Below are 18,295 nucleotides of genomic sequence, written 5' to 3'. Positions count from 1 at the left end.
CCATCTTGGAGAGAGGCAATCATTACAGTAATCCCAAAGGAGGGGAAAGATAGGGAATACAGCGGAAATTATAGGCCTATTTCAATTCTCAACGTAGATTATAAAATATACACAACGATAATTGCAAAAAGACTTGAGAATCTTCTCCCAGAATTAATTGACGAGGACCAGACAGGATTTGTTAAAAATCGGCAAACACATGACAATATCAGGAGGACGCTGCATTTGATAGATAGAATAGAAAGGGATAATAAAACTGCGGTGCTGTTAAGCCTTGACGCCGAAAAGGCTTTCGATAGGGTCAATTGGCAATTCCTTTATCAAACACTAGATAGGTTTGGCTTTAGCGAACAATCCGTTGAGATTATCAGAACACTTTATCAACAGCCAACAGCAAGAATAACAATGAATGGGTCACTTTCTCAATCAATCACATTGGAAAGAGGAACTAGACAAGGCTGTTGCCTCAGCCCCACATTATTTGCTTTTTATATTGAACCCTTGGCTCAGGCAATCCGCCAACATGAAAAAATACAAGGCATTAAAATTGGACATAGAGATCATTTAATTAGTTTATTTGCTGACGATATTCTGGTCAATTTAGTGGACCCTGAGTCCTCCCTTCCAATACTGATGGAAAACCTAGAAGACTTTAATTATTATGCTGGCTATAAATTAAATATCACCAAGACCCAACTTCTGTCATTTAATTATAAACCCACAGAGGAAATAAAATCTAGATATGATTTAAGATGGGATATGGAATCAATAAAATACTTAGGGGTGAACATTGTAAAAAATCTGAACAAATTATATGAGGTAAACTATAATTTGATTAATCAAGATATTAAAAACGATATTGAAAGATGGTCTACCTACCCATTGGATTTTTCTAGTAAAATTAGCATAGTTAAAATGAACATTTTGCCTAGATTGCTATATCTATTCCAAGCTTTGCCAGTAGAGGTCCCTCAGCAGCAGCTCTTAACGTGGGATAAGCTTATTTCCAGATTTGTCTGGGATGGAAAGAGACCTAGAGTAAGATACACAACACTCCAGTTAGCCAAACATAAAGGAGGAATGGCACTCCCAAATCTCTAAGATTACTTTTATGCAGCTCAGTTCCGTCCCTGATCTCTTTGGTGTAACGACAACTATTTTGCTAGATGGAAGGAAATTGAGATATATGTTGAAAGTTATCAGATTCAATCGGTTTTGGGAGAGAAATCCCCCAATCAGTCAAAAGCAAAATAGACTCGATAACCTCCGGTGCATTCGATTTTTGGTTTAGCTTTGTCAGGCAATTCAAGCTAAGGAAAGACCAGAAAGTACTTAGATGGATAGCTTTCGACACTCAGTTTAAACCAGGAGAATATGATGCCATATTCATGCAGTGGGCGGTAAAAGGTATTAAGGCAGTGTGTACAATAATGGATAACAGGGAATTGCAGACTTTCCAAATATTAAAAGAAAAATTTTCCCTTCATAATCGAGGCTTATTTAGATACATACAATTTAGAGATTATTACAACAAGGAAGTGAAATTGGAGTATTCACAAGAAATGAACCTGATGGTAAAAGTTATGATGAATGCATATAGGCCAAATAGTAAACGTGTTAAATTGATCTCCATGTTTTAATTCAATTCAATTCAGTTTATTTTGTAGAGCCCAGAATCACAAATTACAAATTTGCCTCAGAGGGCTTTACAATCTGTGCACATGAGACATCCTCTGTCCTTACACCCTCACATCCTCTGTCCTTACACCCTCACCTCCTCTGTCCTTACACCCTCACATCCTCTGTCCTTACACCCTCACATCCTCTGTCCTTACACCCTCACCTCCTCTGTCCTTAGACCCTCACCTCCTCTGTCCTTAGACCCTCACACCCTCTGTCCTTACACCCTCACATCCTCTGTCCTTACACCCTCACATCCTCTGTCCTTACACCCTCACATCCTCTGTCCTTACACCCTCACATCCTCTGTCCTTAGACCCTCACCTCCTCTGTCCTTAGACCCTCACATCCTCTGTCCTTAGACCCTCACATCCTCTGTCCTTAGACCCTCACATCCTCTGTCCTTACACCCTCACATCCTCTGTCCTTAGACCCTCACATCCTCTGTCCTTACACCCTCACATCCTCTGTCCTTAGACCCTCACATCCTCTGTCCTTAGACCCTCACATCCTCTGTCCTTAGACCCTCACATCCTCTGTCCTTAGACCCTCACATCCTCTGTCCTTACACCCTCACATCCTCTGTCCTTAGACCCTCACATCCTCTGTCCTTAGACCCTCCATCCTCTGTCCTTAGACCCTCACATCCTCTGTCCTTAGACCCTCACATCCTCTGTCCTTATACCCTCACATCCTCTGTCCTTACACCCTCACATCCTCTGTCCTTAGACCCTCACATCCTCTGTCCTTCCACCCTCACATCCTCTGTCCTTAGACCCTCACATCCTCTGTCCTTAGACCCTCACATCCTCTGTCCTTAGACCCTCACATCCTCTGTCCTTCCACCCTCACATCCTCTGTCCTTAGACCCTCACATCCTCTGTCCTTCCACCCTCACATCCTCTGTCCTTACCCTCATCCTCTGTCCTTAGACCCTCACATCCTCTGTCCTTAGACCCTCACATCCTCTGTCCTTCCACCCTCACATCCTCTGTCCTTAGACCCTCACATCCTCTGTCCTTAGACCCTCACATCCTCTGTCCTTAGACCCTCACATCCTCTGTCCTTAGACCCTCACATCCTCTGTCCTTAGACCCTCACATCCTCTGTCCTTCCACCCTCACATCCTCTGTCCTTAGACCCTCACATCCTCTGTCCTCAGACCCTCACATCCTCTGTCCTTCCCTCACATTCACAGGAAAAACTGCCCTAAAAAACCCTTTAACAGGGAGAAAAAAGGAAGAAACCTCTGGGAGAACGACAGAGGAGGATCCTTCTCCCAGGATGGACAGAATGCAATAGATGTCATGTGTACAGAATGAGCAGCATAACAGAGATACAACACATTCAATGTATATGACATAAATGATTCATATAATAAGACTACTTATAATAACAGCAGCAATTATTACAGTAGAATTATAGTTATGAAAATAGGGATAGTAATGTGACTAATAATAATAATCGAAGTAGCAGTGGGTGTCAGTCGGCTCACAGCAGGAGGCACGACTACGGTCCAGGTACCACAACGATTCATGGAAACCTGCAGAGCGAGAAAGCAAAAGGGCTTCAGGGTGGAAGTAAAGCTAAAATGCTTAATGGTACAGGTAATAGTAATAGTAATGTGACTAGTAATAATAATAATGGTGGTAGCAGTCGGTGTCAGCAGGGCCGTAGCAGGATGCACGACCACGGTCCAGGTACAGCCACGATTTATAGAAGCCTGCGAAGCGAGAAAGCACAAAGACTCCAGGGTACAAGCAAGTCAATAAGCGTAATAGTACAGGCAATAATAATAGTAATGTGACTAATAATGATAAGATAAGATAAGATAAGATAAGATAATCCTTTATTAGTCCCGCAGCGGGGAAATTTGCAGACTTACAACAGCGTAGAGTAAAGTGCACACAAGAGACATAGTAGAAGAAGACAAGCTAAAAATAAAAAATAAAAAATGAAAAATAAAAATAAAATAAAACAAGTATTATAAATAAGCAATAAAAAAAACATTAGAAAAAACAACAATAACTGAAATATTATATTTACAGACAGAGAAAAAAACGACAACTATTTTAACTATTTTTAACTTTTTTAACTATTATTGCACAGTGTAATGTGTAATGTATTGCACAGGTTTTTATTGTCATGTTGTTATTGTCATGTGGTCATGTGGTCTGCTGGGAGCAGAGCTGGTTGTGCCAGAGCCCGTCTACGAAGAGCCTGGGCACTCCCTATACGCCCCATTGTACCGATTTTGGTTGTAGTTCCATGAGACATCCACTGGGTGTGATCGCGGGCGAGTCCAGATTGAATGGGAGTCTATCGGGCTAAACGGCTAATTATGCCTCTTTCACCTGCTTGTCGTTGAAATATCGCAAATTTTATTGTAGATTCCGCAAGTTCAATATAGATTATGGTTCAAAAGTCAAATGAGTGAGTACTTATGTCCTTTCGATTTCTTACAGTTTGGGCCGTTGTTGGCCGTATATGCTAGCATTCTGCTAATGAATGCTGATTGGTCAGGGACGGACTTGCGACTGATTACGACCAGAGACCCCTCTTGACGGCATCTGAAGCTGAAGCGCATCGGAAACATTATCTTAAGGAGGACTTTCCGTCGAAGTTATTTTTGCGTACTGTATTTATATTATATATATATATATATTATACTATTATATGTTAATAAAAGGAAGTGCCGAAGTGATTCAGAAACTGCCGTAAAGCAGTACCTCTGACAGTGTGACGTCATCGCATTTTTTGAACACCTTTTTAGAACAGATACGTGACCTTAAAAAATGCAATATTCAGCTGAGTTTATTATTTTAGCCCCACCCTTTGATAGCAACTTTAAAATTACTTGACAAAAAATTACATCGTGAGAAAAGTGGATTCTGAGGATAAAACCCCGTTGGCTCCCATTCATTCTGGACTCGCCTACGAGCGCCCCGCATGGTCAAAGATTATTACTGCAACCAGTCCGGAAACCCGGAACTAACCCGCGAGTGCCAGTTCTCCTCATATTAGACATTCTCTGGTTGTGCAGCCTGACAGCAGCAGGAAGGAAGGAAGGACCTGCCTGCAGTACCTCTCCTTCACCACCGGGGGTGAATGAAGGACCTGCAGTACCTCTCCTTCACCACCGGGGGTGAAGCAGCCGGTGGTGAAGGAGCTGCACAGAGCTGCCAGGGTGTCCTGCATGGGGTGGGAGGTGTTGTTCATCAGGGATGACAGCTTGGCCATCACCCTCCTGTCTCCCACCACCTAAAGTCACCAGAGAGGAGGAGGAGGAGGGCATGGTTAAAGTCACCAGAGAGGAGGAGGAGGTTAAAGTCACCAGACATGGTTAAAGTCACCAGAGAGGAGGAGGACATGGTTAAAGTCACCAGAGAGGAGGAGGAGGGCATGGTTAAAGTCACCAGAGAGGAGGAGGAGGGCATGGTTAAAGTCACCAGAGAGGAGGAGGAGGGCATGGTTAAAGTCACCAGAGAGGAGGAGGAGGACATGGTTAAAGTCACCAGAGAGGAGGAGGAGGACATGGTTAAAGTCACCAGAGAGGAGGAGGAGGACATGGTTAAAGTCACCAGAGAGGAGGAGGAGGAGGGCATGGTTAAAGTCACCAGAGAGGAGGAGGAGGAGGACATGGTTAAAGTCACCAGAGAGGAGGAGGAGGACATGGTTAAAGTCACCAGAGAGGAGGAGGAGGACATGGTTAAAGTCACCAGAGAGGAGGAGGAGGAGGGGTTAAAGTCATGGTTAAAGTCACCAGAGAGGAGGAGGAGGAGGGCATGGTTAAAGTCACCAGAGAGGAGGAGGAGGAGGACATGGTTAAAGTCACCAGAGAGGAGGAGGAGGAGGACATGGTTAAAGTCACCAGAGAGGAGGAGGAGGAGGACATGGTTAAAGTCACCAGAGAGGAGGAGGAGGATGGTTAATCACCAGGTGGTTAAAGTCACCAGAGAGGAGGAGGAGGGCATGGTTAAAGTCACCAGAGAGGAGGAGGAGGAGGACATGGTTAAAGTCACCAGAGAGGAGGAGGAGGGCATGGTTAAAGTCACCAGAGAGGAGGAGGAGGAGGGCATGGTTAAAGTCACCAGAGAGGAGGAGGAGGAGGTTAAAGTCATGGTTAAAGTCACCAGAGAGGAGGAGGAGGAGGGCATGGTTAAAGTCACCAGAGAGGAGGAGGAGGGAGGAGGACAGGAAAGTCACCAGAGAGGAGGAGGACATGGTTAAAGTCACCAGAGAGGAGGAGGAGGAGGAGGACATGGTTAAAGTCACCAGAGAGGAGGAGGAGGTTAAAGTCACCAGAGAGGAGGAGGAGGAGGAGGACATGGTTAAAGTCACCAGAGAGGAGGAGGAGGAGGACATGGTTAAAGTCACCAGAGAGGAGGAGGAGGAGGAGGACATGGTTAAAGTCACCAGAGAGGAGGAGGAGGAGGTTAAAGTCATGGTTAAAGTCACCAGAGAGGAGGAGGAGGAGGACATGGTTAAAGTCACCAGAGAGGAGGAGGAGGAGGAAAGTCACCAGAGAGGAGGAGGAGGAGGGGACATGGTTAAAGTCACCAGAGAGGAGGAGGAGGAGGACATGGTTAAAGTCATGGTTAAAGTCACCAGAGAGGAGGAGGAGGAGGACATGGTTAAAGTCACCAGAGAGGAGGAGGAGGACATGGTTAAAGTCAGGAGAGGAGGAGGAGGAGGGCATGGTTAAAGTCACCAGAGAGGAGGAGGAGGAGGGGGTCATGGTTAAAGTCACCAGAGAGGAGGAGGAGGAGGACATGGTTAAAGTCACCAGAGAGGAGGAGGAGGAGGACATGTCACCAGAGAGGAGGAGGAGGACATGGTTAAAGTCACCAGAGAGGAGGAGGAGGAGGACATGGTTAAAGTCACCAGAGAGGAGGAGGAGGAGGAGGACATGGTTAAAGTCACCAGAGAGGAGGAGGAGGAGGACATGGTTAAAGTCACCAGAGAGGAGGAGGAGGATGGTTAAAGTCACCAGAGAGGAGGAGGAGGAGGACATGGTTAAAGTCACCAGAGAGGAGGAGGAGGAGGACATGGTTAAAGTCACCAGAGAGGAGGAGGAGGAGGACATGGTTAAAGTCACCAGAGAGGAGGAGGAGGAGGAGGACATGGTTAAAGTCACCAGAGAGGAGGAGGAGGAGGAGGGAGGAGGAGGACATGGTTAAAGTCACCAGAGAGGAGGAGGAGGAGGACATGGTTAAAGTCACCAGAGAGGAGGAGGAGGAGGACATGGTTAAAGTCACCAGAGAGGAGGAGGAGGAGGACATGGTTAAAGTCACCAGAGAGGAGGAGGAGGGCATGGTTAAAGTCACCAGAGAGGAGGAGGAGGAGGACATGGTTAAAGTCACCAGAGAGGAGGAGGAGGAGGACATGGTTAAAGTCACCAGAGAGGAGGAGGAGGAGGAGGACATGGTTAAAGTCACCAGAGAGGAGGAGGAGGAGGACATGGTTAAAGTCACCAGAGAGGAGGAGGAGGAGGACATGGTTAAAGTCACCAGAGAGGAGGAGGAGGAGGACATGGTTAAAGTCACCAGAGAGGAGGAGGAGGAGGACATGGTTAAAGTCACCAGAGAGGAGGAGGAGGAGGACATGGTTAAAGTCACCAGAGAGGAGGAGGAGGACATGGTTAAAGTCACCAGAGAGGAGGAGGAGGAGGACATGGTTAAAGTCACCAGAGAGGAGGAGGAGGACATGGTTAAAGTCACCAGAGAGGAGGAGGAGGAGGTTAAAGTCACCAGGTTAAAGTCACCAGAGAGGAGGAGGAGGACCAGGAGGAGGAGGAGGAGGGCATGGTTAAAGTCACCAGAGAGGAGGAGGAGGAGGACATGGTTAAAGTCACCAGAGAGGAGGAGGAGGGCATGGTTAAAGTCACCAGAGAGAGGAGGAGGAGGACATGGTTAAAGTCACCAGAGAGGAGGAGGAGGACATGAGAGGAGGAGGAGGAGGACATGGTTAAAGTCACCAGAGAGGAGGAGGAGGAGGAGGAGGAGGAGGACATGGTTAAAGTCACCAGAGAGGAGGAGGAGGGGAGGACATGGTTAAAGTCACCAGAGAGGAGGAGGAGGACATGGTTAAAGTCACCAGAGAGGAGGAGGAGGAGGGCATGGTTAAAGTCACCAGAGAGGAGGAGGAGGAGGGCATGGTTAAAGTCACCAGAGAGGAGGAGGAGGAGGACATGGTTAAAGTCACCAGAGAGGAGGAGGAGGAGGAGGACATGGTTAAAGTCACCAGAGAGGAGGAGGAGGAAAGTCACCAGAGAGGAGGAGGAGGAGGACATGGTTAAAGTCACCAGAGAGGAGGAGGAGGAGGACATGGTTAAAGTCACCAGAGAGGAGGAGGAGGAGGACATGGTTAAAGTCACCAGAGAGGAGGAGGAGGAGGAGGACATGGTTAAAGTCACCAGAGAGGAGGAGGAGGAGGACATGGTTAAAGTCACCAGAGAGGAGGAGGAGGAGGAGGACATGGTTAAAGTCACCAGAGAGGAGGAGGAGGAGGACATGGTTAAAGTCACCAGAGAGGAGGAGGAGGACATGGTTAAAGTCACCAGAGAGGAGGAGGAGGAGGACATGGTTAAAGTCACCAGAGAGGAGGAGGAGGAGGAGGACATGGTTAAAGTCACCAGAGAGGAGGAGGAGGGCATGGTTAAAGTCACCAGAGAGGAGGAGGAGGAGGGCATGGTTAAAGTCACCAGAGAGGAGGAGGAGGGGCATGGTTAAAGTCACCAGAGAGGAGGAGGAGGAGGACATGGTTAAAGTCACCAGAGAGGAGGAGGAGGAGGACATGGTTAAAGTCACCAGAGAGGAGGAGGAGGACATGGTTAAAGTCACCAGAGAGGAGGAGGAGGACATGGTTAAAGTCACCAGAGAGGAGGAGGAGGGCATGGTTAAAGTCACCAGAGAGGAGGAGGAGGAGGGCATGGTTAAAGTCACCAGAGAGGAGGAGGAGGGCATGGTTAAAGTCACCAGAGAGGAGGAGGAGGAGGACATGGTTAAAGTCACCAGAGAGGAGGAGGAGGAGGACATGGTTAAAGTCACCAGAGAGGAGGAGGAGGGGCATGGTTAAAGTCACCAGAGAGGAGGAGGAGGAGGACATGGTTAAAGTCACCAGAGAGGAGGAGGAGGAGGACATGGTTAAAGTCACCAGAGAGGAGGAGGAGGAGGACATGGTTAAAGTCACCAGAGAGGAGGAGGAGGAGGAGGACATGGTTAAAGTCACCAGAGAGGAGGAGGAGGAGGACATGGTTAAAGTCACCAGAGAGGAGGAGGAGGAGGACATGGTTAAAGTCACCAGAGAGGAGGAGGAGGGCATGGTTAAAGTCACCAGAGAGGAGGAGGAGGTTAAAGTCACCAGAGAGGAGGAGGAGGGCATGGTTAAAGTCACCAGAGAGGAGGAGGAGGAGGACATGGTTAAAGTCACCAGAGAGGAGGAGGAGGGCATGGTTAAAGTCACCAGAGAGGAGGAGGAGGAGGGGACATGGTTAAAGTCACCAGAGAGGAGGAGGAGGGGGCATGGTTAAAGTCACCAGAGAGGAGGAGGAGGAGGAGGACATGGTTAAAGTCACCAGAGAGGAGGAGGAGGAGGGCATGGTTAAAGTCACCAGAGAGGAGGAGGAGGACATGGTTAAAGTCACCAGAGAGGAGGAGGAGGAGGACATGGTTAAAGTCACCAGAGAGGAGGAGGAGGGCATGGTTAAAGTCACCAGAGAGGAGGAGGAGGAGGAGGACATGGTTAAAGTCACCAGAGAGGAGGAGGAGGAGGACATGGTTAAAGTCACCAGAGAGGAGGAGGAGGAGGAGGACATGGTTAAAGTCACCAGAGAGGAGGAGGAGGACATGGTTAAAGTCACCAGAGAGGAGGAGGAGGAGGGCATTGGGATGTTGTGTCAGCAGCCTGCTTGTCGCCGAGTGTATGACGTCACAGGCCGCTTCTCCGTCAGCAGAGGGGGGAATATACGCAGATATCATGATAACGTGCGAGAATTCCCTCGGTAAATATACCGGCCTCATGCTAACGGCCAACAGCTCAATGTCCTCTGTACAGGTCTGCTCCTTAACAGTGATGTGTCCAGAGTTACACCATCTATTATTCACAAACACTGCCAGACCTCCTCCCTTCCTCTTACCGCTCTCCGCTGTCCTGTCTGCCCGGATGATGCGGAACCCGTCCAGTGCAGCGTTGGTGTCCGGAGTCATCTCCGTGAGCCATGTCTCCGTGAACACCATGACGCTACACTCCCGGTATTCCCTCTGATGGCGAGTCAGTGCTGATAACTCGTCCATCTTGTTGGGGAGAGACCGTACGTTTCCCATGATGATGGAGGGGAGGACGGGTTTAAAACGTCTGCTCCTGGCGCGACGTTCTGCCCCAGCACGGCATCCCCGTCTCCTCCTCCTCAGCTCACGGGGAACCTCGGGTCTCTCCTCCGGCAGCAGCGGCGCCGTGTCCCGGAGCGCTAACAGCTGACCCCTGCTGTAAACAAAGGGGGCCATGGCTGTGGGCTGAGACTCCGGGCACGGAGGTGGAAAGTGCAGAAAACTGCAGGTAGACCACGTGAAAGTCTACGAGTTTCACTGCCATAGTGCAAAATGTTTACAAAAATTAAATAAGTTAAAAAAAAGTAACAGAAAGTAACAAAAAAAAAAAATTATTTAAAGGAAAAAGCTCACAGGTGAGCAGGAGCTGCTGTAAGAGGCAGCCACTCGCGCGGCGCCATTTTAGAAAGTGGTAGTAGCAGTGGGTGTCAGCAGGGCCTCAGCAGGGCCTCAGTAGGTGGCACGATGACAGTCCAAATATAACCCCGATTCCTGGGAACCTGCGAGGCGAGAAAGCACAAGAACTCTGGGGAAGAAGCAAAATCAGTAATGTGCATAAATAGGAGATTAATACATAAAGATGGAGGGAGAGAAGAGGAGAGAGGAGCTCAGCGTATCCTAGGTAGTCCCCCGGCTGTCTAGGCATATAGCAGCATATCTAGGGGCTGGACCAAGGAGAACCTGAACCAGCCCTAACTATAGACCTGAACCAGTCCTAACTATAGACCTGAACCAGTCCTAACTATAGACCTGAACCAGTCCTAACTATAAACCTGAACCAGCCCTAACTATAAACCTGAACCAGTCCTAACTATAAACCTGAACCAGTCCTAACTATAGACCTGAACCAGTCCTAACTATAAACCTGAACCAGTCCTAACTATAAACCTGAACCAGCCCTAACTATAAACCTGAACCAGTCCTAACTATAAACCTGAACCAGCCCTAACTATAAACCTGAACCAGCACTAACTATAAACCTGAACCAGTCCTAACTATAAACCTGAACCAGCCCTAACTATAAGTGCTATCAAAAAGGAAGGTCTTAAGCCTGCTCTTGAAAGTGGTGAGTGTGTCTGCCCCCCGGACTGAAACTGGAACCTGGTTCCACAGAAGAGGAGCCTGATAACTGAAGGCTCTGGCTCCCATCCTACTTTTATATACTCTAGGAACCACAAGTAACCCTGCATTGATGGAGCACAGCTCTCTAGTTGGGTAATATGGAACTATAAGTTCCTTAAGATAAGACGCTGCCTGGCCAGTTAGAGCTTTGTAGGTAAGTAAAATAATTTTAAATTCTATTCTTGATTTAACAGGGAGCCAGTGCAGAGAAGCTAATACTGGAGTAATATGATCTCTTTTCTTAGTGTTTGTTAGAACACGTGCTGCAGCATTCTGGATCAACTGTAGAGATTTAAGAGACCTATTAGAGCAGCCTGATAATAAGGAGTTACAGTAATCTAGTCTACAGGGAACAAATGCATGAACTAGTTTTTCTGCATCACTTTGAGACAGGATTTGCCTGATTTTCGCAATGTTACGTAAATGAAAAAAGGCTGTCCTTGAGATCTGTTTTATATAAGAGTTAAAAGACAGATCCTGATCAAAGATAACTCTGAGGTTCTTAACGGTAGTGCTGGATGCTAGAGCAATGCCATCTAGAGAAACTATATCATTAGATAATTGAATTCGAAGGTGATCTGGGCCTAGTAGGATAACTTCTGTTTTTTCAGAGTTTAACATTAAGAAGTTACAGGTCATCCAGGTTTTTATGTCCGTAAGACATGCTTGAAGTCTAGAGAACTGGTTAGTTTCGTCTGGCTTAATTGATAGATATAACTGGGTATCATCTGCATAACAATGAAAGTTTACTGAGTGTTTTCTGATAATATTCCCCAAGGGAAGCATACATAAGGTAAATAAAATTGGTCCAAGAACAGACCCCTGTGGAACTCCGTGACTAACCCTGGTTTTCATCGAGCTTTCATTGTTTACATATACAAACTGAGATCGGTCTGATAAATACGACTTAAACCAGCTGAGTGCGGTTCCTTTAATGCCTATTAGATGCTCCAATCTCTGTAATAGGATTTGATGGTCAATGGTATCAAATGCAGCACTAAGGTCTAACAATACAAGTACAGAGACAAGTCCTTTGTCTGAAGCTATTAGAAGGTCATTGATCATTTTCACCAGTGCCGTCTCTGTGCTATGATTCACTCTAAATCCTGACTGAAAATCCTCAAATAAACTATTGTTATGCAGAAAATCACACAGCTGATTTGCTTCTGCTTTCTGGAGGATCTTAGAGAGGAACGGAAGGTTAGATATAGGTCTATAGTTAGATATAGGTCTATAGTTAGATATAGGTCTATAGTTAGATATAGGTCTATAGTTAGATATAGTCTATAGTTAGATATAGTCTATAGTTAGATATAGTCTATAGTTAGATATAGGTCTATAGTTAGATATAGGTCTAAGGTTAGATATAGGTCTATAGTTAGATATAGTCTATAGTTAGATATAGTCTATAGTTAGATATAGTCTATAGTTAGATATAGGTCTATAGTTAGATATAGGTCTATAGTTAGATATAGGTCTATAGTTAGATATAGTCTATAGTTAGATATAGTCTATAGTTAGATATAGTCTACAGTTAGATATAGTCTATAGTTAGATATAGGTCTATAGTTAGATATAGGTCTATAGTTAGATATAGTCTATAGTTAGATATAGTCTATAGTTAGATATAGTCTATAGTTAGATATAGGTCTATAGTTAGATATAGGTCTATAGTTAGATATAGTCTATAGTTAGATATAGGTCTATAGTTAGATATAGTCTATAGTTAGATATAGTCTATAGTTAGATATAGGTCTATAGTTAGATATAGGTCTATAGTTAGATATAGTCTATAGTTAGATATAGTCTATAGTTAGATATAGTCTATAGTTAGATATAGTCTATAGTTAGATATAGGTCTATAGTTAGATATAGTCTATAGTTAGATATAGTCTATAGTTAGATATAGGTCTATAGTTAGATATAGGTCTATAGTTAGATATAGGTCTATAGTTAGATATAGTCTATAGTTAGATATAGTCTATAGTTAGATATAGGTCTATAGTTAGATATAGTCTATAGTTAGATATAGGTCTATAGTTAGATATAGTCTATAGTTAGATATAGTCTATAGTTAGATATAGGTCTATAGTTAGATATAGGTCTATAGTTAGATATAGGTCTATAGTTAGATATAGGTCTATAGTTAGATATAGTCTATAGTTAGATATAGTCTATAGTTAGATATAGTCTATAGTTAGATATAGGTCTATAGTTAGATATAGGTCTATAGTTAGATATAGGTCTATAGTTAGATATAGTCTATAGTTAGCCAACACCTCTGGATCTAGAGTAGGTTTCTTAAGAGGTTTAATTACAGCTAGTTTGAAGGCCTGTGGTACATGGCCCGTTAGTAAAGACAGATTGATCATTTCTAATAAGGAGTTGCTAATTAAAGGTAAAACTTCCTTAAGCAGCCTAGTCGGAATCGGGTCTAAGAGACAGGTGGAAGGTTTAGACTTAGAAATAGTTAAAGTCAATTGTTGAAGGTCGATGGGAGAAAAGCCATCTAAATATATTTCAGGTTCTACAGCTGTGGATCGATCGGTACTGGTTGAGGGCAGGAGATTATACATTTAGTCTCTAATAGTTAGAATCTTATCATTAAAGAAGTTCATGAAGTCACTACTACTGAGGTTTATAGGAATACACGGCTCAACAGAGCTGTGACTCTCTGTCAGCCTGGCTACAGTGCTGAAGAGAACCCTGGGCTTGTTCTTATTTAAATCTATTAATGCTGAATAATAGGCTGCTCTAGCATTACAGAGTGCCTTCTTATATATTTTAAGACTGTCTCACCAGACTAACCGCGCTTCATCCACATTGGTGGAACGTCATATCCTTTCAAGTTTACGTAATGTTTGCTTTAATTCGCGGGTTTGAGGGTTATACCATGGAGCAAACCTCCTTTCTTTTATTAGCTTCTTTTTTAGAGGAGCTATAGAGTCTAGTGTCATTCAGTGAGCATGCAGCACTATCAACAAGATGGTCAATCTGAGACGGACTAAAGCTAGAGTAGGAGTCCTCTGTTATATGGAGACAGACTAAAGTTAGAGTAGGAGTCCTCTGTTATATGGAGACAGACTAAAGCTAGAGTAGGAGTCCTCTGTTATATGGAGACAGACTAAAGTTAGAGTAGGAGTCGTTATATGGAGACAGACTAAAGTTAGAGTAGGAGTCCTCTGTTATATGGAGACAGACTAGACAGACTAAAGCTAGAGTAAGACTAAAGAGAGTAGGAGTCCTCTGTTATATGGAGACAGACTAAAGTTAGAGTAGGAGTCCTCTGTTATATGGAGACAGACTAAAGTAGAGTAGGAGTCCTCTGTTATATGGAGACAGACTAAAGCTAGAGTAGGAGTCCTCTGTTATATGGAGACAGACTAAAGTTAGAGTAGGAGTCCTCTGTTATATGGAGACCTCCTCTGTTATATGGAGACAGACTAAAGTTAGAGTAGGAGTCCTCTGTTATATGGAGACAGACTAAAGTTAGAGTAGGAGTCCTCTGTTATATGGAGACAGACTAAAGCTAGAGTAGGAGTCCTCTGTTATATGGAGACAGACTAAAGCTAGAGTAGGAGTCCTCTGTTATATGGAGACAGACTAAAGCTAGAGTAGGAGTCCTAGAGACAGACTAAAGGAGTCCTCTGTTATATGGAGACAGACTAAAGTTAGAGTAGGAGTCCTCTGTTATATGGAGACAGACTAAAGTTAGAGTATCCTCTGTTATATGGAGACAGACTAAAGTTAGAGTAGGAGTCCTCTGTTAGAGTAGGAGTCCTCTGTTATATGGAGACGGACTAAAGCTAGAGTAGGAGTCCTCTGTTATATGGAGACAGACTAAAGTTAGAGTAGGAGTCCTCTGTTATATGGAGACAGACTAAAGTTAGAGTAGGAGTCCTCTGTTATATGGAGACAAAGACTAATGGAGACAGACTTAGAGTAGGAGTCCTCTGTTATATGGAGACAGACTAAAGCTAGAGTAGGAGTCCTCTGTTATATGGAGACAGACTAAAGCTAGAGTAGGAGTCCTCTGTTATATGGAGACAGACTAAAGTTAGAGTAGGAGTCCTCTGTTATATGGAGACAGACTAAAGCTAGAGTAGGAGTCCTCTGTTATATGGAGACAGACTAAAGCTAGAGTAGAGTCCTCTGTTATATGGAGACAGTCCTCTGTTATATGGAGACAGACTAAAGTTAGAGTAGGAGTCCTCTGTTATATGGAGACAGACTAAAGCCTCTGTTATATGGAGACAGACTAAAGTTAGAGTAGGAGTCCTCTGTTATATGGAGACAGACTAAAGCTAGAGTAGGAGTCCTCTGTTATATGGAGACAGACTAAAGCTAGAGTAGGAGTCCTCTGTTATATGGAGACATGTTAATGAATAAAACCCTGAAGAAATCGCTTCTTTAAATTTAGCTACAGCATTATCAGATAGACATCTAGTGTAGAAACTTTTGCCTAATGGCGTACACTCTGGTAGAACAAATTCAAAGGTTATTAGATAATGTTCCGATAAAAGAGAGTTCTGTTGAGAGACAATTATATTTTCTATTTCAATACCATAAACCAGAACAAGGTGGAGGGTTAAAACAGTGAGTGGGTTTATGTACACACTGACAGAAGCCAATAGCTTCATTCAGGAAATAAGGACAATGGAAAGATCGACTTGTGTGTTAAGTTTGAGGGAATATCTGTTTGCAAAGAGATGGCAGAAGTGGATACTTTACCTAGAGAAAATATAAGGACACTGAATACTTTTGTATGTACACATTTAAGTGTAAGGCAGCTACTGGAAAATAATTTCTTCATTTATTCTTGTGGCTATACATTTATTCTATGTTGAATACACTTCCTGTAAGTCGCTTTGGATAAAAGCGTCTGCTAAATGACTGTAATGTAATGTAATGTAATGTATCATGCTCTCTCACAGGCTCTGTTTGTTTGCTTCTTTTTATTTTACTCTTTCTTTATTGGTTTACACTTGGTATACTGACAAGATTTTACAATTGTGATACTCTGAAAACAAAATAAAAACTAAAGTGAAAAAAACCAAACATTTTTGAAAAGATAAAAAAAGCTGTTCTGTAGAGATTTAAAGCTTTTATATATATATATTATATACATATATCTACACACACACCTGTACACATATATGTGTGTATATATACGTGTATATACATATATATGTGTATATATACATGTATATATTTATATTCTGTATATGTATATATATACATACATGTATGTATACTGAATATATATGTACATATACATACATATATATGTATATATATACATATATATACATGTATATATGTACATATACATACATATACAGTGGGTACGGAAAGTATTCAGACCCCTTTAAATTTTTCACTCTTTGTTTCATTGCAGCCATTTGCTAAAATCGAAAAAGTTCATTTTTTTTCGCATTAATGTACACTCAGCAACCCATCTTGACAGAAAAAAACAGAAATGTAGAATTTTTTGCAAATTTATTAAAAAAGAAAAACTGAAATATCACATGGTCATAAGTATTCAGACCCTTTGCTGTGACACTCATATTTAACTCACATGCTGTCCATTTCTTCTGATCCTCCTTGAGATGGTTCTACTCCTTCATTGGAGTCCAGCTGTGTTTAATTAAACTGATTGGACTTGATTAGGAAAGGCACACACCTGTCTATATAAGACCTTACAGCTCACAGTGCATGTCAGAACAAATGAGAATCATGAGGTCCAAGGAACTGCCCAAGGAGCTCAGAGACAGAATTGTGGCAAGGCACAGATCTGGCCAAGGTTACAAAAGAATTTCTGCAGCACTCAAGGTTCCTAAGAGCACAGTGGCCTCCATAATCCTTAAATGGAAGAAGTATGGGATGACCAGAACTCTTCCTAGACCTGGCCGTCCAGCCAAACTGAGCAATCGTGGGAGAAGAGCCTTGGTGAGAGAGGTAAAGAAGAACCCAAAGATCACTGTGGCTGAGCTCCAGAGATGCAGTAGGGAGATGGGAGAAAGTTCCACAAAGTCAACTATCACTGCAGCCCTCCACCAGTCGGGGCTTTATGGCAGAGTGGCCCGACGGAAGTCGGGCCACTCAGTGCAAGACATATGAAAGCCTGCATAGAGTTTGCCAAAAAACACATGGAGGACTCCCAAACTATGAGAAATAAGATTCTCTGGTCTGATAAGACCAAGATTGAACTTTTTGGCGTTAATTCTAAGCGGTATGTGTGGAGAAAACCAGGCACTGCTCATCACCTGCCCAATACAATCCCAACAGTGAAACATGGTGGTGGCAGCATCATGCTATGGGGGTGTTTTTCAGCTGCAGGGACAGGACGACTGGTTGCAATTGAAGGAAAGATGAATGCGGCCAAGTACAGAGATATCCTGGAAGAAAACCTCCTCCAGAGTGCTCAGGACCTCAGACTGGGCCGAAGGTTCACCTTCCAACAAGACAATGACCCGAAGCACACAGCTAAAATAACAAAGGAGTGGCTTCGGAACAAGTCTGTGACCATTCTTGACTGGCCCAGCCAGAGCCCTGACCTAAACCCAATTGAGCATCTCTGGAGAGACCTGAAAATGGCTGTCCACCAACGTTCACCATCCAACCTGACAGAACTGGAGAGGATCTGCAAGGAAGAATGGCAGAGGATCCCCAAATCCAGGTGTGAGAAACTTGTTGCATCATTCTCGAGAAGACTCATGGCTGTACTAGCTCAAAAGGGTGCTTCTACTCAATACTGAGCAAAGGGTCTGAATACTTATGACCATGTGATATTTCAGTTTTTCTTTTTTAATAAATTTGCAAAAATTTCTACATTTCTGTTTTTTTCTGTCAAGATGGGTTGCTGAGTGTACATTAATGCGAAAAAAAATGAACTTTTTCGATTTTAGCAAATGGCTGCAATGAAACAAAGGGTGAAAAATTTAAAGGGGTCTGAATACTTTCCGTACCCACTGTATGTATGTGTATATATATATACATACATATATGTATATATATACATATATATACATATATATGTATATATATATATATATATATATATATATATATATATATATATATATATATATATATATATATATATATATATATATATATATATATACATATATATATATATACATATATATGTGTATATATATATT

The sequence above is a fragment of the Anoplopoma fimbria genome, chromosome 21, assembly GCF_027596085.1.
Source record: "Anoplopoma fimbria isolate UVic2021 breed Golden Eagle Sablefish chromosome 21, Afim_UVic_2022, whole genome shotgun sequence".
Lineage (NCBI taxonomy): Eukaryota > Metazoa > Chordata > Actinopteri > Perciformes > Anoplopomatidae > Anoplopoma > Anoplopoma fimbria.
Note: the sequence above shows the minus strand (reverse complement) of the source record.